Below are 24,030 nucleotides of genomic sequence, written 5' to 3'. Positions count from 1 at the left end.
GGCTATAAAGAACTGCTTGCTGATGCAGGAGATGCAGTTTTGATCCCTGAGTTGGGAAGATCTCCTGGAGGAGGAAATGGCAACCCACTTCAGTCTTCATGCCTGGGAAGTTCCATGGACAGAAGAGCCTGGTGGGCTGCAGACCATGAGGACGCAGAGTCAGATGTGACTGACAGACTGTGTGTGCACGCACATGGAAACATAGAGCTAACTCACCTCACTGCACAGGGGAAACCAATGCAAGATTGTAAAGCAACTATACTCCAGTTAAAAAGGATAAACTCTTAATTGGCCAAAATTATATTAAAGCTCATTCTCATTTGTAAAATAAATAAAAAGGAGGAAGAAAGAGAAGAAATATTGTATATACATCTCATAAAGAAATATAAGCTCTCAGATATATAAGCTTTAAGAAAAGGAGAACAACACACAGTATTTCACCACTCCAAATTTCCTCTACATTTAAAAAGTATTTCTCTTACAGCAAATTCCCATCAGCTAGCTATTTTACATATGGAATACTCAAGGAACCCAAACCGAGGCTCTGTAACAACCTAGAGGAGTGGGATGGGGAGGAAGGGGACATATGTATACCTATGGCTTCTTCATGTTGATGTTTGGCAGAAACCAACACAATACTGTAAAGCAATTATCCTTCAATTATAAATAAATGAAGTTTAAAAATTAATGCTATTTCTACATAATAACAATAAATAATTGGAAATTGAAAAAATATTTCTCTTGCTCATATAATAATATTAAGACATTTCCTTGGAGCTCTCTGACCTCTTCCTTAATGAATATTCTCAGAGTTAATGGGTGTAGATTATTTCAATACAGTAGACCTGGAATCTCTTCTTGTTCTGAACTGACTCTGATGATTCAGGTTAAGTATGGACAGTCCCAGGTCCTCTGCTCTGTTCTGGAAGCTTCACTCTTAGGTGGCAGGACCTCCCTGCAGGCAGCTTCCTGCTGCTGGACTCTTCCTCCCACCCACCTTTCCCCTTATGTCTCTTTCCATTCCTGGCAGATCAATTCCTCCACCCCTTTCTGCTACCCTGTCATCTGTCACATCCAGCCCAGTCAGTCTTTCAACCCTGCCCCTGTGCTTCTCAGCCTGGGAGTTGGTGAAGTTCCAGGGGAACTTTTATACTCTCTAACATTATAAATTATTATAAGCATCATGGAGATCTCTTATTTTTTTTAAATATGTTCCCGGAAGACATATAAATGCTTATGTTTGTAATTATGCATGATACCCTGTGATCTTCTAAAATAAAAATTTACATTTGACTTTGAGGCTTCCAGTGTCTGGCTGTGGTCATGCTGGATCATAGCCTAATGTCAAACAACAACATCCTTTCTGCGGTTTTTCGGAATCTACTACTGGGAGCGGCAGGAATTAGATGTGAATTCCACCATTGGCTAGGTGACCCTGAGAGAGTTACTTCATTTCTTTATGCCTCAGTCTCCTCCTCAGAAAAATGAGGATTAAAAATAGCATCTAATTCCATAGGGTTGATATGAGGATGACAGGCAAACATCCTCATATGAAATTTAGAATAAGTGGCCAACAAACATTGGTGATCATTATTACTGGCACTGAATTGTTTTCTAAGCTAATTAAGAAAGATACAACTTCCCAAGGTATAATTTGCAAAGATATTTTCATGGGGTGAGACTAGAGTTTTCATTCATTTTATAAATGGAGGCTTTGCTTTGTCATCACTGGGATGATAATATGTAGGAAAATAGTGCAATCATTGAAAGATATAGGTGATTAAAGAAAAAATGGAGGCAGATATTTATACCTGCTTAATATGTGTATGCATGTGAGAGTCAAACACTTCTTCTGTGCTAAACAAAGTTTCATTTGCCAAGAGAGTGTAAGGTGATAGGATGACTGAGCCACTATAGTTTTTATTTTTATTTATTTATTTTTTTCCACCATAGTTTTTAGTTTCATAATCTCAACACCAACAGATGGAATGCGTGGATCCTTTCTTCCTTTATATGTGCCAATTTGTAAGAATTCACTATAAGTAGTCAGAGTATGAAATGTGCAATGGAAATTTTTAATTAAAATATTTCTCTCTCCTTTCTTGGCAATATTATTAATGAACACCAGTTAAAACAAATTTATTCTTTAGTTTCAGCAAAAGAGCATTATTTGGCAAATAAAACCAATATGACTAATTTTAACCAATTAATTTGATGCCAACAACAGAATATTGTTGGTTTATAGTTTTGTTTATATTTAGTTAGCTATTTATTTTGCACTTTCAATACCGTTAAGTATAATTATATCATTGTAGATTTACAGTTATATGAGTGCCTGTGTGCATGCATGCATGCTAAGTCACTTCAGTCATGTTCGACTGTAGCCTCAAGGATCAGCTGACAGCTTCAGTTTTCATTTATCTATCTCCCCAGAATTCCTACAGCACTTAAAATCTGTGCCACACAATGTAGCATTTAGTTAGAGGGTCTCTGTTGCTGTCTAGACAGGGGAAGGTCTCATCTTTCTGGTCAGGTTTTCAGATTCTGAAGTGTGAAGGTTGTGCCTTGGGCTCTTGTCTACATTTTAAGCTCTAATCATCTCTTCCCAGAACTTCATGCACTGATCGAGTATCACTGTATCATCAGGATCTGAGTCACACATCGACCCTTGGTCTGTCTGGCGTTTATTCGAGTGTCGGTCAAGTATATCTAGTCTGAGAACCTGAATTGCTCCTCAAGCAAGAAAACAAGAGCAGCCCACAGCCCTAAAGCTGGGCTACACAAACTTGAATGGAAAAGGAACCACCGGTCCAGCTTTGGGTAATTTTATTCTTTGTTTTCCTTAAGCCAGACCTATCATATTTTCTGCAAGCAATGACTCGACCTAAGACTCAGAAGTACACATGTGTGTGTTTGAAGTGAGCTCATAGAAGTCTCAGTCTCTCTGCTCATAAAATAACAGGTTAGATTGGAAGACCTCCAAAATCACTTCCTGCTCTAAAATTCTAAAAAATGTTGGCACATGTGCCCATTAATTTGACATTGAAAAGTACTGAAAGTGTCAGTTGTGTCTGACTCTCTGCAACTCCATAGACGATAGCACAACCAGGCTCCTCTCTCCACGGAATTCTCCTGGCAAAGGTACTGGAGTGGGTTGCCATTTCCTTCTTCAGGTGATCTTCTCAACCCAGGGATCGAACCTGGTTCTCGTGCATTGCAGGCTGATAGATTCTTCACTGACTGAGCCACCAGGAAGCCCAACTAATCTGACATTAAACATCCACAAACAAGTATGGGTGTGCGCCAGAATTTCACCTGCTGATAATATGTCCGGGAGTTAAGCTTGATGGTTTAAGAGCTTTGGTTTGAAAGTTTGGTTTGGCTTCTCTCTCCGTATTGGTGTGCTACTGCACTTGGCACCTAGGAAGCCATGCTGGAGAGCTAGCGGATGACTGACCTGGGCTGTCTGGGCTTTCGCTGTTGTTCGGAAACTGAACTGCATTTCCTGGCTCTCAAACTTCGTAAACTCATCAGATTTTGCTGCAGAGAAATGTCATTCAAATAACAGTCCCTGGTGGAAAACACTAGCACCATTCATAGTTAGTGAAATGCTGAAACAGTAACTAATATTTTAAAACTGTGGATTGAAGGCATTTCTGTATATTCTACACATACACGTTTAGATAGATGTGTGAAAGAAATGTTTCTTTTCCTTAAGCTGTTGTCCTTTAATCATCTCCTAAAAGTGGCTTTAGTCCTGTTGCAGAAATGCACTCTGTCTCTGCTCCCTTCACCTTGGAAAGTAATAAATGGTTCCAAACCGCCTTCCCGAAGGAGTTGTTGGAAGGTCCAAAATGTCCTCATTAGGAAGCTTACGCCGAGCCACACAAATCTTGCCATTGTGGATGGTGTACGCATGTGGGACCATTACTTCATGCACAATGACATGAGACCAGAAAACATGTGAACAGGAAGCCAAACCCAAGAGAGAGTTGGGGCACTTCCAGCTTTGCACGGAGCCCAGAAATGAAGCAAAATTCAGCAGTATTCTGGACTCAGGTGTCTGGGGGCCAGCACAGCTGCACCCCAGCCCTTTTCAAACACTGCGTGGGAGAGCACAGTGGCTCCAGCAGCACCCAGCCTGGACTCAATCATTATGTCAGCAAACCCCAAAAGATCATGAAGACAAAGTCCTTGTTTAGGAAGCCAGACTTTAAATGGCTTGAGTAACCTAAAAGCGGAATGGCCAGCACCATTTATGGAAGCTCAGTATATTCCTCATGCTTTCAAGCATGCTAATGGGAATTCCCCCCAATATATCTTGCTCCTTCTTTAAATAATAAACTTTCCCATGATGCAAGCTCATCCTATTCTAAAGTATATATTTGGTGATTATTTTATATAACAGATAGTGACAGTTCCTTTCCTTCCTTCCTTAGTTTCTTTTTAAACTGTTTTAAAACCTTTTACATCATCTCAGAAACCAAAGATAATCTCTAAAGTTTGGGGAATTTGAAGTGAGCTCCCAGAAGCTGGATGGAATTCATATAATAACCAAATACTATCTTTCTGATGAGTGATAAAACTCTATATTTGGAGGTGACAAGAGTTTCTTAAATCTCCTTTTAAATATGTTGATACAGTTTACCTACCAGGAAGAAATATTATACTTGACTTTGTGAGACCAGCCATGAAGGCTGGGGCTAAGCCCTTTTCGTAATAAATGGTCTTTGCACTGAAGTGTTCAGGTGTGGGTAAGAGCTCTAAAATTCAGGAAATCCAATAGAGGCTTTGCCATAAAAGATTAGAAAGGGTAAAAGGCTATAAGAAAACTAAGGTTATCAAGTAATCAGACCTCAAAGACTTAAAAAGTCACAGCTTCCTGTCTGCTAATCAGATTGTTTTCTGTTCATTCTAAATGTTAAAATTCTTCCCCTCGTTATCTTTAAAAAATTTACAAACGTGACACACCTCTCCTTTCCAGGTACCCACCATTCAAGTCAATGGGAAGAACTTCCTGCTCACCCTGAAGGAGGAAATGTTTGTGGGACAAGTCCCGGCCAAGTAAGAAATCACCTTCTTTGCTTTAGTCTTACAAGTTTCCTCTTTTACTGTAGTCTCTGAGTGGGTCCTCAATTCCAGGGAAGCAAAATAAAAAACCCTGCTAAGGAAAGAGCTACTTCGTGATGAGTAAGTATAAATTCTTCATGAATATGTGCTCTTTATGAATAAGTATTCTACTCGCCTACGGCTCTTTTTCCAAGTCTCTGCTTGTTTCTGAAGGTTTAGAGGAAGTACAGATTTCTGTTTTTGAGAGTATACAAAGTTATTGGCAAGACTACTCTGGACATGGCCTTCCTGTTGAAACTGAGTGGGACACAACCCACTCAACAGCAGAGGTACAAGATGAAAGCTCAGCGCCCCAATGAGCTCAGAGACTGACATTTTTCCAGGGGGACTGAGCATAAGGGGGAAGAGCCCAGTTTCTCTGTTTCTTCTCTAAATTTCTAAGACAAATTTGGCAGTTTTATACTTTTTAAAAAGCTACCTTTTACATATAAGCAATATCATTTGTATCATTTTTTTAGATTCTACATATCAGTGATATCATGTGGAGTTTTTATAAATGATGCAAATGAATTTACTTACAAAACAGAAACATACTCACAAACATAGAGAACAAATTTATGGTTACCAAAGGGGCAAGGGGTGGGGGAGGGACAAATTAGGATTTGAGATTAAAGTATATATGACTATGCACATAATAGATAACCAACAAGGACCTACTGTACAGCACAGGAAACTGGTCAATATCTTTTAATAGCCGATAATGGAAAAGAATAAAAAAAAAATTGATTCAGTCATATATGTATATGTGTGTATATATACATATATACTTTGTTGTACACCTGAAACTAATACAACACTGTAAAGGAAACAAAAAGCAGTATCATTTATATATTAAAAAAATTAAACAAAAACTGACTTCTTATATTATTTAATGTTGTAGGTTAGCCTCTCAACCCAACATTCAGTTCAGTTCAGTCACTCAGTTGTGTCCAACTCTTTGCAACCCCATGGACTGCAGCATGCCAGGCCTCCCTGTCCATCACCAACTCCCGGAGTCCACCCAAACCCATGTCCATCGAGTCCGTGATGCCATCCAATCATCTCATCCTCTGTCGTCCCCTTCTCCTCTCGCCTTCAGTCTTTCCCAGCATCAGGGTCTTTTCAAATGAGTCAGCTCTTTGCATCAGGTGGCCAAAGTAATGGAGTTTCAGCTTCAGTATCAGTCCTCCCAATGAATATTCAGGACTGATTTCCTTTAGGATAGACTGGTTGGATCTCCTTGAAGTCCAAGGGACTCTCAAGAGTCTTCCCCAACACCACAGTTCAAAAGCATCAATTCTTCAGTGCTCAGCTTTCTTCATAGTCCAACTTTCACATTCATACATGACTACTGGAAAAACCATAGCTTTGTTGGCAAAGTGATGTCTCTGCTTTCTAATATGCTGTATAAGTTGGTCATAGCTTTTCTTCCAAGGAGCAAGCGTGTTTTAATTTCATCACTGCGGTCACCATCTGCAGTGATTTTGGAGCCCAAAGTCTGTCACTGTTTCTGCTGTTTCCCCATCTGTTTGCCATGAAGTGATGGGACTGGATGCCATGATCTTAGTTTTCTGAATGTTGAGTTTTAAGCCAACTTTTTCACTCTCCTCTTTCACTTTCATCAAGAGGCTCTTTAGTTCTTCTTCACTTTCTGCCATAAGGGTGATGTCATCTGCATATCTGAGGTTATTGATATTTCTCCTGGCAATCTTGATTCCAGCTTGCGTTTCATCCAGCCCAGCGTTTCTCATGATGTACCCTGCATACAAGTTAAATAAGCAGCCCTAGCTAACTCAACTTCCTTCTATTAACTTGTACCCCTTCTTGTTTTATGGTATTGTATTATAGCTACCCATTTGTGCAAGCTTAAAGCTAATATAGGTGTTTCCCTTTTTCTTCATTCCTTCATTCAGTCCCCAAGTTGAGAATGTTCCACCTTCTCAATATCTCAGCAATCTGTGCCCTATTGTCCACCTACACTGCTCAGGCCTTCAGCAGTTCTCACTTGTTTACAATAGTCTTTCAATTGATCTCATAGTTTATAGCACTATCACTCCCTAAGCCTTTGCCCACCCTACATTCCACACTGGATAGTAGATGATCTATATAAAATCTTCCTAAAACATAAATCACATCTACTTTCTGCCTTCTCAGCCCCAAGCAAAGTCCTTCCTTGACTCTCCATTGACTCAACAGTAATCTTAAAAGTACCAATAATCTTAAAAGTAATCTCAGTGAGGTAAGGAACTTGTGCTACAATGCTTCCATCACTGAGTTGGGTTTGCTACAAACAAAAAAAGCAAATAAACAAAATGGTCTATTGAACCAACTAATGTCCAGTGATACAGGTAACACGTGCCAGCCCAAGTTTTTTACGTTAATGCGAACCTACAAAAGACATTTCTTTGGATCATGAGCTCGTCCTAAAAGACTCATGAGCGCGAGTTTGAGTTTTACTCCAGTGATGAGTGCAAACACCTACCTGAGCATGAGACACTGCCATATTCATGATTGGACCCCTGATTAAATCTCCAGGACCCCCAGATTCAACAGTTTCAGCACCAACTGAAACCAGTTCCCAGTCTCCCCCCCACCCCCTGTTCCCATCCCTGCCATTGCCCCCATCTTGGCCTTATTATTTGTTCTCCAAGGCCCTTCCTTTATGGAATGTCCTTCCACACCACCAGCTAATCCTTTAAAACTCATACAATCAACATCATCTTTGTAAAAGCTGCTTTGAATTTCATTGGAGAGAATTACTCTGCCCTCAGTTCTGTCATTTAATCATAACAGACTTCTGTTTTTTTGCAGGTGTTATACTGTTAAGAAAATTTGGTGGTTTTTTTTTTTTTTTTTTTTGGTTTGTTTCCTCGGAGTAGGAGCTCCCCCAGGGCAGGATATGACTCCTCTTGTTCATTTTGGCATCACTAGTGCTTAGCATAGCAGGCAATACATAGTAGATGCTCAAAAAACCAAGGCACTGAATCACAGATGAAAAAATTGTGTAAATGGAAAAGCCCTAAAATTGACTGAAACACTTCTACATTCAGACACTGTACTACATACTTTACATGTTTTATTTCCTTTTAATCCTTTCAACAATCCACTCCTTGGGATAAGTATTGGGTTGGCCAATCCCATAGTATTTGTCTCCTTTCACAGAGGTGAAACTTGAGATTGAAAATCTGCAAGATCTTGCTGCTGGTCACATAACCATGTAATGGCAAAACCAAGCCTCACAGCCAGATTGAATCATAGTTTGTGTTCCTCCCACCACAGTCAAGCATGTCTCTGAGGAACCCTGAGATTATGTGGCTGATCTTTGCAACTAAACTAGCTATAGTACAGAATTTTAGTGTTGACAGCTCACTTTTAAATTTGGGGGGAAAGCAAGTAGAATCCAGTCTTATTTTCAAATTTAATTATGCCTTAAATTATGCGTTCTTGGAAGCCACAGAGAATTTTAAGTGGAAATGTCATTTAAAGGGACTCTTAAAAAAAAAAATCTAATTTTACAATGTCTTCCATGTTTGTTGAATAAATAATGAATAAATAGATCTATTGCATTCTGAAATTTGATATGAAATCTTTCCACTTGATCTATTTTGGGTATGATAGTATCAAGTAATGACACTGAACACTGGATAGTTACAACAAATATAAGAGATGACTAAATATATATATATTTAATTAAACATATACATACATAGATATCTTCAATTCTTTTACATACACACACACACACACACACACTGATACACACACATTATATGTGGTTTTCATAGCTTTTTAAAGTAATCAAGCTCAGTGAATTAATCATAGCACTATGACACTAAAAGGGCTTCCCCAGTGGCTAAGTAATAAAGAATCTGCCCGCGATGCAGAAGATGCAAGAGACACGGATTCGATCCCTGGATCAGGAAGATCCTCTGGAGGAGGGCATGACAACCCACTCCCAGTATTCTTGCCTGGAGAATCCCATGGACAGATGAGCCTGGAGGGTTACAGTCCACAGGGTCGCAAAGTGTCAGACGCGACTGAAGTGACTAGCACACACAGGACACTAAAAGTGCTCTCTACAATTTATATTTCTTAGTTTTCTTACTTGAATAAAGACAGTAATTTTCTATATCTCAGAGTACACCAACTTATAATCATGGTTTCATAAAAGCAAATTGAACAACTACCCAAGATAGAATTTTGTGTTCTTGGCTTATTCAATTAGCAAATCATACTTCCTAGGTTCAGAAATTATATCTTTCTTCTACAGTTTTAAATTCACCTTTTGTTGAAAGACAATTTCCCAAAGCCTTGAGCATCATCCCTGAGAACAAAACTAACTCAGTGTCCTTTACAGACACATAGTTGAACAACAGAGCTTTGGGTTTTGCCAGGGCTTAAGAAGTTCATTCTCTGTAATATTTAGATCTTTCAGCTATACACTGAAAAACTTAGTAAGAATTCGCCTGTCCACTCTAGTGACAGTGTTTTGCAAAGTTTAAACACGCCAGTACAAGTTTCAAGACTACACCGAAAAATGGGGTTTATCATAGTGTGAAAAGAAACTTCCCACAACTATATTTGCCTGAAAGCAGAGAAACTTAAGCCCAAAGTTGCAACATTATTCCTGGATGCCTAACAAGCAAGGTGAATAACCAGGGCTCCTTTGTAGGGTGAGATGTGTATGTGGAGACCAGTCAGCTACCACCAGGACCAGGACATGGGGAAACGAGGGGGACAATATTGTGAATAAATGATCAACAGAAACCTCTTTCCCTCTTACTGTTTTTAAGAGGGACCCAATTCGGGTGGAAGATTTTGGCCAGAAACACATTTCCAATCAGGGTAGCATCTGAGCTCCGGGAAATCTATTCTCGGGAATAAATAAGATGAAATGGACAAGGGCAGTGAGGAAACTTTGGTTCTTTACTTAAGAAAGAAAAAGCAGAGCATCATACTTACAAAAGCCGCCTTCCAAGTCCTCTCTAGAGAACCAGCTCTGGGAACTGGGAGAACGCACAGGAGGAGAGATAAGGCGGCAGCGGGGCTTCCTTCCTCCTCCCGGGGGCGAGAGTCATTGTTCCTTATCTCCCTGACCTCCGGGGGCGCCGGGGGCCGGGAAGGGCCGGCCTCTGACCCCCTCTGCCCTCCCTCCTGGCCTCCGCGCCTCGGGTCGGGGTTTCCTATTAGCCGCTCCTGTCGCCCGGCCTGACACGGGCCGGGGGAGGCAAGAGGGCCGGTCTGCGAAGCGCTTGCGAGATGCAGAGGGTTATATAAGCCCGCGTATTATTATCATCACACACTCCCCCATAGAACCAAGGCTGCCAGACAAACAAAAGGCAGTTCCAAGAAGGGGAGGAGCAGGGGCAGAAGTTACACTGGGGGTGAATTTCGGGACACTGCTGAACTGGCTGGGAAAAAAAGGCAACTCAGTATGTGCATGCAAACCTCGGCAAACAGAGCCGCAGCTGGCCGAGGGGCCGGCCACGCGGGAAGGCTCCTCGGAGGAGGGGAGGGAGGGGGTCAGGGGAGGCAGGGCTCTCCGGCTGCGGTTCTTCCCGCCCCCAGGCAGCCGACGCAGTAGCCGCCCGTGGTGGGATGGAGTGGATGAGGAAGATGTGGTATTTGGAGAGGCAGGCATTCCAGAGACCGAGTGCTTAGTAAACACGGATGTTTCTTAGACTCACACCGGGTGCTTCTGCTGCTTCGCTTTCGTCCTGGTCTCCCGTTTTGCTAATGAGAGTTTGCAGGGAGTTCCAGGGATCAGAGCCCTACCCTATCTGTCCATCCTCTGTTTTAAATCTCCGTGGGTCTCTGTTCTTTTCTTTGTGGGAGCGAAAACCTCCCAGCCAAAGGGTTCTTTAGGCCAGAGCTGGGGCTGAGAAAGTTTTCACTTCGTCCTCTCTGCTACCTTCCCTCCCCCATGCTGCTACCCTCGGTTTTCTTTAGATGATTCTTTTCCTGCACTGTTTCTGGCTCTGCTGCCCAACCCCTGAGGAGCTTCCTCCTCCAGGCATTCACGCCTTCCACGTGTCACCGCACTAATTCCTCTCTTCCCAGCCCAACGCCCCTCACCTACTCCAACTCCTGAGACTATGAATCATGTTCTAAAGATGGCCTTTCCGGTTCTTCCCTGCCCAGCCCCAGCCTGCCTTACATCCTCCACGTCAGCCTGGAATGTCTTCCCTCCCATTTCCTTCAAAGCGCAGTTCAAATCCCATCTTCCCCCCAAATTCTCCCAATTTCCCTTCTTTTCTTCTCCTTGACGTGGCTTCTCTGATGTAATTCTGCACGTACATCTGGCTTCCTAAGTCTGGGATCTGGTGTGATTCTTGGAGGTGGCCTACGAAAGGCACTTCATTGAGTGTTTTGACTGAATGTAGCTGACAGCCAACCCGATGTCACCTGGGCCAGCAGTCTTGGAGTGGAGGGGCCCCAGGTAACCTCCAGGTGCTCAGATGAAAGTCTGCATTGAGGGACTGTTGAAATTGTGCAGTGGGCCGGGGGGGTTGTGATACCTTTTACTTTTGGATATGTTTGGAAATTTTTATAAATTAACAACAAAAAGAAAAATATATTAACACATATATATGGAATCTGGAAAAATGGTACTGATGAACCAAGACGGCTCTTGGTGACATTCCCCTGTTAGTTCCTGCAGGGCAGGAATAGTCAGAAATAGAGAATAGGCTTATGGACACGCAGCTGGAGAGGGTGGGACAAATTGAGAGAGTAACATTGAAATATTTACATTACCACGTGTGAAATAGATAGCTAAAGGGAAGTTTCTGTATAGTGCGGGGAGCTCAGCCTGGGGATCCGTGACAGCCTAGAGGGGTGGAATGGGGTGGGAGGGAGGTTCAAGAGGGAGGGGACATATGTATGCCGTGTTGTGCTAAGTCTCTTTAGTTGCGTCTGACTCTGTGCAGCCGCATGGACTATAGCCCACCAGATTCCTCTGTCTGGGATTCTCAAGACAAGAATGCTGGAGTGGATTGCCATGCCCTCCTCCAGGGGCTCTTCCCAACCCAGGGACTGAACCTGCGTCTCTTATGTCTCTTGGAGTGGCAGGTGGGTTCTTTACCTCTAGCGCCACCTGGGAAGCCTGGACATATGTATATCTATGGCTAATTCATGTTGATATATGGTAAAAAACCAACACAACATTGTTAAGCAATTATCTTCCAATTAAGAATAAATTTTAAAAATTAGAAAGCTTGGTAAAATTTGGAGAGGGGCGTCTGGCCTTCTGTCACATTCCTTAGGACGCATGCTCGTGAGGGCACCAGGAATGCCGGCTTCTACTGAGCTCCTGCTATTGCTCATCAGGAGACCTCCGGAGTGTAGCTGACTTCCTAGAAGGCCAGGAAAGTTCCTGAAAGGTGAGATTTTCCGAAATCACAGACTTCTTGGATGCATTTTATGAGAGAACTCCTCCACCGTGGAAAGAATGCAGACTATCACAACAGCAGCTCAATGTGAGAATAATAGCTCTCTGGTGATGTGTTTTATGATATGGAGTGAAGTACAGAATGTGAGCTGTCAGGTGTTGAATTTCTGTGGCTTAGCGTTCACGCGTTCTTGGTGACATTCCCCTGTTAGTCTTTGGTGAAAGCAGTAAGCTGTCCGTGCCGTCTGTGGTGGCTGGATGTACAGTGGTGTCATTTTAGAGACTTCGAGGGGGGGGGGGGTGTGTCGACGGGCTCTCCCAGGCACGCAGAATGCTCAGTGAATTAGAAAAACTTTCCCGCCTCCACTAATTTAGAACAATAAAAAACCGATTCAGATTCTAAAGAGGAATTTTGGCTTTCAGTTCTTGAGGTATGGGCTTCAGGAAGGACTGAGATCTCATTACAGTTTAGTAGTTCAAGATCTCCCCTCTTTTTGTCCTGCTCAAATCAGAGGCATCGCCTTTGTTTTCACCACCATGTATGAGTCTTGACTGGGTGTCAGGCACTTTAATGTGCCTTATGTTCTTTATGTGCATTCTAACATAGTGATTGATCTAGTTTAACACTTGATCTAGTTTAACTTCCTCGTTAAAAAGATACAGAACTTGAGGTCTAGAGAAATTAAATGCCTTGCCCCAGATTTTTTTTTGTTACTATTTTTTTTTTTTAATGTGGACCATTTAAAAAGTCTTTATTGAATTTGTTACAGCATTGTTTCTTATTTCCAGAAGCAGGGATCAAACTCCCACCCCTTGCATTGGAAGGTAAAGTCTTAAAATTGAACTGCCAGGGAAGTCCCCTACCTAAGATTTTATAACAGGCCCAGCATTAACTTCCCACATGGCACAGTGGCAAAGAATTCACCTGCCAACGCAGGAGATGCGGGTTTGATCCCTGGGTTGGGAAGATCCCCTGGAGAAGGAAATGGCAACCCAGTCCAGTATTCTTGCCTGGAGAATCCCATGGACAGAGGAGCCTGGCAGTCTACAATCCATGGGGTCACAAAGAGTTGGATATGACTAAGCACACCCACCCACACACATACACACACACCCCATTAAACTTCAGAGATCCAAGCTCTACCTGGAACCGCAGGTCTCCCTGAGTCCATTATCTCCTCAGTGGTTAAATTGCAGAGAAAGTGAGAGAACACAGACATATTCTTCACTGTGGTTTACTTGTCTTTTTTGCTGGAAGTAGAAACTGGTCAACATTCACCTCGGGGCAAATGAAAATCAAGTGAGGAATAAATATGTAATTTGTCTGAATGATGCAGGGCTCGCCTTCTCTTTTCATTCAAATCAAAGCGAGTAGCAGAGAATAATTCTGCATGAATCATCGAGCTACTTATATAGCCTTGGCCTGAGAGCACTCTCGTAAGAAAACTGCTTATGCCCCAAGGTTATCAATCCAGTCAAGGTGACTTTTTTCATAGGAGACGCAATAATTATGGCAAAGACATCTCTCTTAGAGGGGCTGGTATAGCCCAGGGGAAGTAAGCATCTCATATGTTGACATAGCTTGTATGAACCACTGGCTTGGAAGGGCTAAGATTTCACATGCTGCCCTGACATCTTTGAGCCTCATGGGGCTCCAAAAGGCTGTGTGTTCCCCTACTTTTACCTGATATGCTCCCCACCATTTGGGAAAGACTCTCCCACTGGCTAGTTCCCCTACAGGGGGACAGCAGCAGTCTACCTATTCTGCATCCTACTGGGTTTACTTCCCTGCCAGCCCACAGTCATTGAAACCAGCCAATCACATCCTTCCCTGGGATCCTGGGTACCTCTCACTCTCCCGTTACTACAGAGCCTGCTCCTTATAGCCTCTTCTTCTTCCCTCTGTTCCTAAATGCAGCTTCTGTGTTGCCCCGTGTGACCCAGAGTGTCCACTTCCCCCTGGACTCTTAGTATATGTGACTAATAAATTACTTTTGATCTCCTGTGTCCCAAGTCAGACGTCCTATTTGGTCATCTGAGAACCCTAGGACAGGACTCCCTCCCTCCCCCATGGGGTGAAGAGGAGGCGAACAAAACAATGACCAGACATTCATGCTAATACTAAATGGAATTCTCATAGAACTAGTGCCAAATATCACATCCTTTGGTGTTTCACTAAGCGAAGCATCAGGCTACTGGCAAATAGATATGGATTTGAACTGAAATTAGCTGAAACTGACCTTTATTAACTTCAAGGTCCCTGAGCTTTCCCTTGTGCTCTTCTTATTATTCTCACCTGGAGATTTTTCCAAGAAACAGCATTGTTCTCTTTCCTGAGGTGGCTTAACTGTAGCCCTGCCCAAAGGCAAAGAAATCAAAAGATGACCCTTTCATTCCTGTCATTTAAATCTTTACTAACTGCATTCTTTCAGGACAGTGTAGCAGGAAGAATTTTTCTCATCTCCAAAGACAAGAGATTATAATAAGCAGATGTTTTTAATATTTTTTTTTACCATCCGAAGCATCCCAATATTAATGTATTTCCAAATTCTCAGCCCAAGAAACAGTCTTCGATGTAATTTCTTTCCCTATTCATGAGATTTACAATAGGAAGGTCGTGTTTGTACTAGATTTTTGACTTGAAATAAATCTTCTTTTCTCCTCGGCATTTCTATAGAATCCAAGCACTTCATTATTTAGTCTTTTCCAAATATTAAATGCTTGTCATTCTTGAAGAACGAGCTAATCTTCCCTTTATGGGTGGAGAAACTGAGATGTGGAACTTGCAATCATCGCCAGAACACAGATCATCCTAAAGGTTGTGGATACCCATTGAAATGCTACCCTCTGCACATCTTAGACATGAAATAAAATGGTAAATTGTCTCATAAGCAGCAAGTATGACATCCTCCAACTATTAGAAAGTATTTGTTAAAATTCATTTGCATTTAGCCTAATGTGAGAAGCTTTATGGAGTAAATAAATATATTCAAGCCCCACCACCAACCTCAACACAGGCTCTGGTCGATCGATTCACTGCCCCTCTTTCTAGACTGTGCCTCATACAGATCAAAATATATTCTGAGTTCAGCTGGACAAGGCTTCGTTTAAACCACATCTGGTGCTCATCAAACCTCTATTTTAAGAGTGGGGAATTCTTTTTCAGAGATAGATTCTGTCTGGAAGGTCTATGGCAGCAAACAGTCCTCATTAAATTTCACAACATTTTACCAACGCCTATACAGTACCCGCTTTTCCAGATTACGGAATCCAGACAAAAACCCTGACCCCCCACTTCAAAGAATTCCTCACTTGACTAATTCTAAAGACTAAATTGATTTTCTCATCATTTGTTGTGTTTGACAATAGAAAGGCTGATGCAGCAACATTGCTAAAATGACAGCTCCTTTCTATCCGAGGGGAAGGAATTCGTGTTAATATTCTTAATGACTGGCATCTTTATGAGAATGTGAAATCGTTTATCCTCAGCAATAACCTGCCTAGGATTAAAAAGTACTTGGTACTTAGAACGGAAGTCATCTGTCAGGAAAAATTATTTAGACGGATGCAAATGAACTGAATGAATTGGCTTCCTAATTATGGTGTGTATAGTCAAGTTTGTTAAAATCGGTTTGAGTTGAATCATTTGGAGAGGATCTTTCAAGAAGTGATCTGACATTCTGCTGGAGGAAAAGACAACACGTTTGTCTGATAAACTCCTTTCACATTTCCTAAGCATTGCTGGAAATGATTTAAGAAGGAAGGGCATGTAAATTGAGGGAAAATGCATTAAGTGCACGTTATGTCTTGCTAATTTGTAACAACAGTAATAATGCCTCACGAAAACAGCGAACAGTGTGTTCATCGCAATGCCCTAGATTCTACATAACCAATATTATTTTCCATGGGGGTTTGTTTCAGCCCTCTTGGGGCTGACTTGGGCGTGAGCCCACGGGGACAAGTCTACGTCAGCCCTTAACAAATGATGTAGAGACCAGTCTGTATTCTCTAAGAGTTGTTCCGCTCTTAATGGACATGGTTTTGCACACCAGTTAGCAAGTTTTGACTTGAATCTCAGCCTTCTCTTCCTCACCACCTTGACAGCAAACTTCCATTTAGCTTTTTACAAAAAAAGCCTAGTAAATTGTGGGAAGAAGCACTTTACTAGCATTGGCAATTAAATTAGTCTGGGGAAAAGGTGTAAATTGCAGGCAAATCCTTCCACGTAATTAATGATGGGGTTTTACCTTTTAGGATTTATGCAGAACTTTCTTTTGAAAGTCAGCACTGACTTTTGAAGACAAAATAACTTGGGTCCAAATCCTAGCTCTACAGGTGTGTAATTTTTTTTGTCTAGTCCTTCTAAGTAGAATGACTAGTACAGAAATAACTAAGTTTATAGCAGTGTCCAGCATGTTGTCAGTAGTCAGTTATCATTTAGTTTCTCCTTTTTCTGACTCTTTTAGGGCATTTGTGTCCTAATCACTAGCTTAGTATTATTTGCCCTGAGTAAGTAAAAAACATTCCTTTTTTCAGTGAGTACATATTGAGCGGTGACCCTGGCAACAGCTGCTTAGGTTTCTGTATTTAAATATAAATATTAAATGATATTGGAGATGGAAATGGTAACCCATTCCAGCATTCTTGCCTGGGAAATCCCATGGACAGAGAAGCCTGGTAGGCTATAGCCCATGGGGTTGCAAAAGAGTCTGACATGACTTCCCAACTAAACAACAGCATTAAATGATACAAAAAGATAACAGTAAGGCTCTTTTAAAAAAGAGAGTGATTGATAATTATTAATAATAACCCAAGTGTTATAGCTGTGACTTCAGCGCCGGGAGCAAAATTATTCAGAGCATCTGATAAATTCAAGCTGTTAGGGCTGGTGTCAGAAATCCAAAGAAAGCTTTTGCTAGAAAATAGTGGATTAGAGAGACATAGAAAAAAAGAACCCAGGCAATATGATCCAAGAAATTCAACAGGACCAAATCCAGTTTGCTCCCTCTAGGGGTGTGTGTGTGTGTGTGTGTGTGTGTATGTGTGTGTGTGTGTGTGACAGAGAGAGAGAGAGAGAGAGAGAGAGAGAAAGTAGAGGGGGAAAAAAGACCCAGATGCTGGGAAAGATTGAAGGCAGAAAGAGAACAGGACGTCAGAGGATTAGATGGTTGGATGGCATCACCGATTCAATGGACATATGAACTTGGGCAAACTCTGGGAGATGGTGAGGGACAGGGAGGCTTGGTGTGCTGCAGTCCACAGGATCGCACAGAATCGGACACAACTTGGCGACTGAACAAGAGGGGAAAATGGCAAATGCAAAAGCATATGCCAGAGAGCAGGGACTGGGCAAAGCACAGGAGCACAGAGTGGGAAGAGGAGATGAAGAGGTGCGGAGGTGAAGGAGATGAAGGGAAGCGGAGGCATGGGGGTCGTACAGTCATGCAGTCTTTGAGAGATGCTGGTGGAGGATGTGTTGAGCCGGAGACAGGAAAAAGCCTCATTCTGCAGTATCTACAGATACCCATGTCTGGGGCTGGCAGGCGTATTAGTAAGAACCAGAGGTCAAGAGCCCGAGGCGAGGGTGATGGACAGTAAGAGAAGTGATAACGGGCAGAGCCTGAAAGGAGTTGCTTTGCTGCTGTAAACCGGTGCCAAGTGGAGAAACCTGAGACCGACATGTGACTGACTTACCTGAACGCACTTTTTACCCTGAAATTCACTAACCCTGCAGTCAAGTTAAGCTGAGCACTTAAAGTGTCTGTGCGCTGGGTGGGGTAGGACAAAGGTCATAGTACCAGGCAGGAAAGATGTAGCGGAATGCGGTCTTCTTAGCTCACCTAACTATTCGTGTTTGAGGAAAGACGGATACAAGCAAATATCAGAAACTTTGGAGCTGTCCACAAAAGGGATGGCTGCAATCATGGGTAGGAAGAAAGGAGGTGGAAAAGTGTACCCTTTGTATCCTGCCACTTACCTGGACTTCACGTCTTCCCTGACTGATCCTTTACTGCATCATTGCTCAGCCGGCGTCTGCAAGGGCATCTTACATAGTAAGTCACCTGTGTTTACTTTTCATCCTGACTGGTTGTAGCAAAGGGAAAAATTATGGACTTCCACCAGCGGTGAGACAGCATTACTTTTGTCATAGAAATAGGAGGTTATCCAAGAAAGGTTATTTAGACAGTCCAAATCTGTCAGATTATTGACAGAGCAGTTCAGGTTTCCAAGAACTGGCTTAAAAAATATTCTTAAGTGAAATTTGTTCGCTTTATCATTTTTTTTTCCTGGCTTTGAAACTATGTGTTTTGCAGCAAAGCTGAGATTTGGCAAATTGAACCGACTCATAAATCCTGTATTTAAGTATCGGGACTTCCCTGGTGGCTTAGTGGTAAAGAATCCGCCTGTCAATGCAGGAGACACAGGTTCGATTCCTGGGTTGGGAAGATCCCCTGGAGAAAGAAATGGCAACCCTCTCCAGTATTCTTGCCTGGGAACTCCCATAGACAGAGGAGCCTGGCAAGCTATAGTCCATGGGGTTGCAAAAGAGTCAGACACGACTTAGTGACTAAACAACAACCATTTAAATATTTAGATCATGACATCTTAAAAGCTTTTTAAGAGAGAACTCCAAACATCCTTTACATTTAGCAAACACTTACTGGATGTTTAATATATGCCAGAGACTGCTGCCAATGCAAATAGGATATGGTACCTGCTTTTTCAAGCATGTGCTTTTCCATACAAACTGTGTTCCTGGAAAGAATTCTCTCAATTGCAAAATTTAAAGATCATTGAATATGTGAAAAAGAACTTGGCTGAAATATCAACTGAGCTTAAAGGAAAAAGGGAAAATGTGGAATAGGACAATGTAATTAATGGAGGGAGGTTCACAGGTCCTGCCTTAGCCCTGATAGTTCTGCACTTCAGTCAAGTTAGACTCGCAGACATGCTTCCTTGTTTGTATGATGGGGACTATGAGAATTACATGTCATAGAGATGTGGAGAAGTTAAATTAGATAATATATATATAAAGCACTTCCTTGCAGATAGCAATATACTCAATATACTTAGCTGTTATGTATAATAGTAAAACATAGGCATCTTTTTCAGTCATTCGGTTTTGTTCTTGAAGTGACTGTTATTTTTGTCTATTACTAAAGCATGAGCCCTCGAAGTTTTAGATACAGTCATTAGGGGTATGAAAAGGCACCGGACTGTCAAGAGGATACCTTGGAATGAGTCCTGTTCTGAAATTTTCGGACTTGTGTATCTGTCTCCAGGATATGACTGCCAGTTAGTTTCACAGTCTGTTTCTTGATCTGTAAAATGGGTCCAATAATGCCTGTGCTATCTACTTTATTCAAAAAGTTATGAGGATCAAATAAAATAGGATTATAAAAATGATTTGAAATGGGTAATATGATATATAAACTAACATTATAGCAAAATAATAATTATGAGTTTTCCTTGAGCTGTGGTACTGATGACTGTTTGGTAAAAAGTGTAATTGTGGTTTACAAATATTTTAAGTGGAAATTACTGTTCATTTTTTACAGAAATAGAGTATAGATTTAGAGGAAGTGTGGAAAAATAAGAATACTTGGATTCTAGTCAGCTCTATTAGCATATGCAAATAATTTAACTCTCCTGTGTCTATCTTTTATAAAAATATTTGTATTTGAAAATAATTACCAAAAAAATCTGAGGTTTGGAAAACTGGCCAATGTATAGGCTTAGTTCAAAGAACAAATTATTCTTATGGACTAAAGATATAATTTTTCATAGAATTCTTTTTTCAGCACTTGCTGTAATTAAAGTTTAGCTATATGACAAACAGGGAATTATTCTGCCAAATTATCTCTACATTCACAACAGAATTCTCCCTTTTACCAGCAGATGTAATACTGGTAAGCCTGATTTCTTTATAATTCTAACCAGGTTTTCAATCACACTCTCAGTGAATTGAAATATAGATGATAACAATCTCAATGCACATACTCTTTTTTTCCTGTGACATATTCCTTTCATTGCTCTGCAAATCAGTGACTTTTTAAATAACAAATAGAAATATAGGATATGTTTTAAAAGCAAAGCTAATTTTTCCAAAAAAATCAAAACCACAATTAAAAATTCTAAGTTAATCGTTTTTGGAATTATTAAATTGTTATTCTTGATAGTGCAAGATGAAAAATGTAAATTAATGACTTTGAAAGACATTTATAATCCAATAATGTCTCATTTTACTTCCTGTACAAATACATCTGTTTTAGACATAAATTATGTAGGTACATACTGGTTTATACACTCACATAATTTAGAAAACTCTGAAGAATATGGCTCTTATACTTCTCTTGGGGAACTTCCAGAACCTGAGGACGTATGTCCAATGTTTATTTCTCAGTGAGGTGACGTCACTGAAGGGTAGTTCAACTCCAGGGATTAAACCCAGGTCTCCTGCATTGCAGGCAGATTCTTTACCGTCTTGAGCCATCAGGGAAGCCATGGAAGGCAACAGGTTTCCCTAATGTATTACATGTATAATAATATATGTATTTGGAATCACTGGAAGCACGAAGCAGTGAAGTAGGTGTTAGAAGACATGAGTTCCAATGTGGATTACCCCACTCACTAGCTCTCTAGACTCCTCTCTCAGATGCTGTTTTCTGGTGTGCAAAAATGACGTATTTGCTTTGCCTATCCAAAGACTGCAAGTTCCAGTGATTTACTCAAGGGAAAATGTTTTGAGGGTGTGATGGTTAATATTATTATCATCACTTGGGTAGCATTCTGTTGGCAAAGGTTAAAAGGTGCCTTTACAAACAAGGCTCTTTATAACAAAGCTTCAAACTTTCAGATCAGCGCTTGGGTATTTCTGGTAGAATGGATTTTCCACAAAGAATACACCAAAATAGTACATGCTTCTGCTGGTATTTGTTCCAGCCCTGAGATTTCTCTGCAGTCCCTGATTATTCATCATGGCACTAGTAAGAGGGGCCGTGGGAGAGCTGGCCTCATACCCTCATGTTTTCCTCAGTTCTAGAGGACAACTGACACATGAAATCCAGTAGTCCTGGTAGAATTTTACTGCCTTATACGTTTTGATAAAGCCTGGCCTAGAACTATCTCTGGGAAATATGGGTTTTAAGATTTTTTTTAGGCAGGCTTCAGTTTCCTCAGGTGGTGCTAGTGGTAAAGAATCCATCTGCCAATGCAGGAGATACAAGAGATGCCGGTTCGATCCCAGGGTCGGGAAGATCCCCTGGAGAAGGAAATGGCAACCCACTCCAGTAATTCTTGCCTGGAGAATTGCATGGACAGAGGAGCCTGGCAGGCTATAGTCCATGGTGTCCTAAAGAGTTGGACACGACTGAGCATACACACTTTCATACTTTTTTTCAGTTTCCTCAGATGTAAAATGGGGGATTTTTACCTAGATGATCTCTGAGGTGTATCTCTGATAGTCTATGCTTCTATGATATTTTCCATGCCTTTCTTGGAAAATCTAGCCTTAATTGTGATTATTTCAGAAAACTACAAGAAATAAGATCTAGTAGATTCAATAGAATGTGGGATAATTTCCTCTTTCTTCTAAGTGATTTAAAACCTCTCATCTCACTGGCAAATTGTCCTACAATTGAGAATGTGATTTCAAGCCAATGAATTTTTATAGTCAAATCCAACTACAGCAACAAAAAAATATGATTTACTGTGGGGTTTTCAGGGCATTTTAATTTATGATATGCAGGAGATAGTGGATACTTTCATCCAGGTGGGATGGGTCTGTCTGCCTGGCACAGTCCCTAAAATTCTGGTCTAGCCGTAATTTTACATGCCCTTAAAAGTGGAACTGTCACAATCTCCTCAGTTCAGCTCTCAAGAGAAATTAATTGATAGCATAGACTCCTGAGTGGCTGGCATGTGAGTGACACCCAGCTCTGTAATTTCACATCTAATCAAGGAGGATGGGAATTCTAGTTGGCCTATTGTCTATTTAAATCTGTTTCTGGATGGAATTCAGCTGGCCCAAATGTAGCGCTGAGAGAGTGATGTGCGGAAGATGGAAAAAAATTAAGCCAGGAAACTGGTGCACGAGATAGTGCTTTCCACAGTGTCAAAAGAATTGCCTGGTGTGGTTGTGGATTTATTTTGATTAGTTTCCTCAAATTTCTCAGTAACTAAAATGCAGTTTTCTATCCCAATTATCCTTGACCAATCTGGCTATGAATATATAATGAAGATCTATGGCCTATATCAAATATACCGTCTTGAAGCTATGCTTAATAGAGGCAGATGTTTAAAACTCAACATCTGTCTTCATGTTTCTGATAATAAAGAGAGGGAGCAATATTAAAAATCTACGAATAATAGTAATAAATGCAAAATTGTACCTAATCAAGAGCTAAAATTAGATGGCATCCTGTTAAGTGGTAAGAGATCACCTATGAGAAGGAACTTATTAATAGTTGGTATAGCCAACAAAAGAAAGCTCCATGTAAGTAATGGGGTAATTTTTCTTCAAGGATGGGTGAGATGTGAACATCACAACTCTGATGGGAGGACAGCCTGAGCCAGAAAACACTATGAGCAAATCCTTAGCGGTAAAAGTAAATGATGGAAATTTAGGAGATGCTGAACCAACTTAGTAAAGAACAGAAAGTACATCAGGGAAGGGATATGGTTCAAGTGGAAAACATGATGCAGGTCCTTAAAGGCTGGTGTTTTATTTATTAATAAGCTGGCTGCTATAGAAAATTGACTATTTTAGAATAATGGAAGAGCATGATGAAAATGATGCTAAAAGAAGATTAGTTTAATAGTGATATATAAAATGAGTGGGAAAAAGAGCAAGAGATGGTGCAAAACTGGATTAAAGTCCTTCCCTGTTCCTCTCACCATGCTTTTTAATTTCAAAGGAGAATATCTTATTTATTTAGACTGGTCTTGGGGAAAGAGCAGAGCTTGCCAGTTAAGGAGAATAATTTAACCTAGATGGAGGGAACAGTAGAATAAAGGTTAAGAGGTAGTGGGAGGCATGCTCCTGAAAGGTTAATTAATTTGCTCAATATCTCATTATTAATGGTAGCCAAGCTCTAGAATTCAGGTTGCCGATGTTTTCCCACTGTACCACTCTGTTTCTTTTTCCCAGCTATAACACAACTGCCACTGTTCAGCAAATTTTCTCATTGCTAGTAACATTTTAATCTGTTACTTGCCCAGCATGAAATAAGCTTTACCTGAAGCCAATGAGGCAGTCCAGTAGGGTTTTCTAAACTTCTAAAGGGCTTAGAATAGTGGCAGAAGCAATTAGAAGAGTACTTCCAATTCCACTTCTGAGATGAAGGCAGTGGTTGCCCAGAAGGGTAGCTCAATGGATTTCTGGTTTTATCTACTTTTTATTAAAAACTTTTTTATTTATTTTTTTTTGGCCGTGCCACGTGGCATTTGGGATCTTAGTTCCCTGACCAGGGATTGACTCCACAGTCCCTACATTAGAAACACAGAATCTTAACCACTGGGCCACCAGGGAA

General features: G+C 41.0%; 1 protein-coding gene across 11 annotated transcripts in view; it reads right to left on the bottom strand.

Annotated features, from left to right (window-relative positions):
- SULF1 (sulfatase 1) overlaps positions 1-24,030 on the bottom strand; it is a 183,328-nt gene that overhangs the window by 147,721 nt on the left and 11,577 nt on the right. For 3 of the 11 annotated variants that reach the window (XM_061123449.1, XM_061123442.1, XM_061123450.1), the window contains exon 1: positions 10,072-10,342. The exons of the other annotated variants lie outside the window; for them this stretch is intronic. The gene's annotated coding sequence lies outside the window, so the exon portion shown is untranslated. Of the gene's footprint in view, positions 1-10,071; positions 10,343-24,030 lie in introns of those variants that run through there. 11 annotated transcript variants of the gene reach the window in all.

This window comes from Dama dama, chromosome 21 (genome assembly GCF_033118175.1).
Source record: "Dama dama isolate Ldn47 chromosome 21, ASM3311817v1, whole genome shotgun sequence".
Taxonomy (NCBI): Eukaryota; Metazoa; Chordata; class Mammalia; order Artiodactyla; family Cervidae; genus Dama; species Dama dama.
Note: the sequence above shows the minus strand (reverse complement) of the source record. Positions and strands in the feature narration are given on the sequence as shown.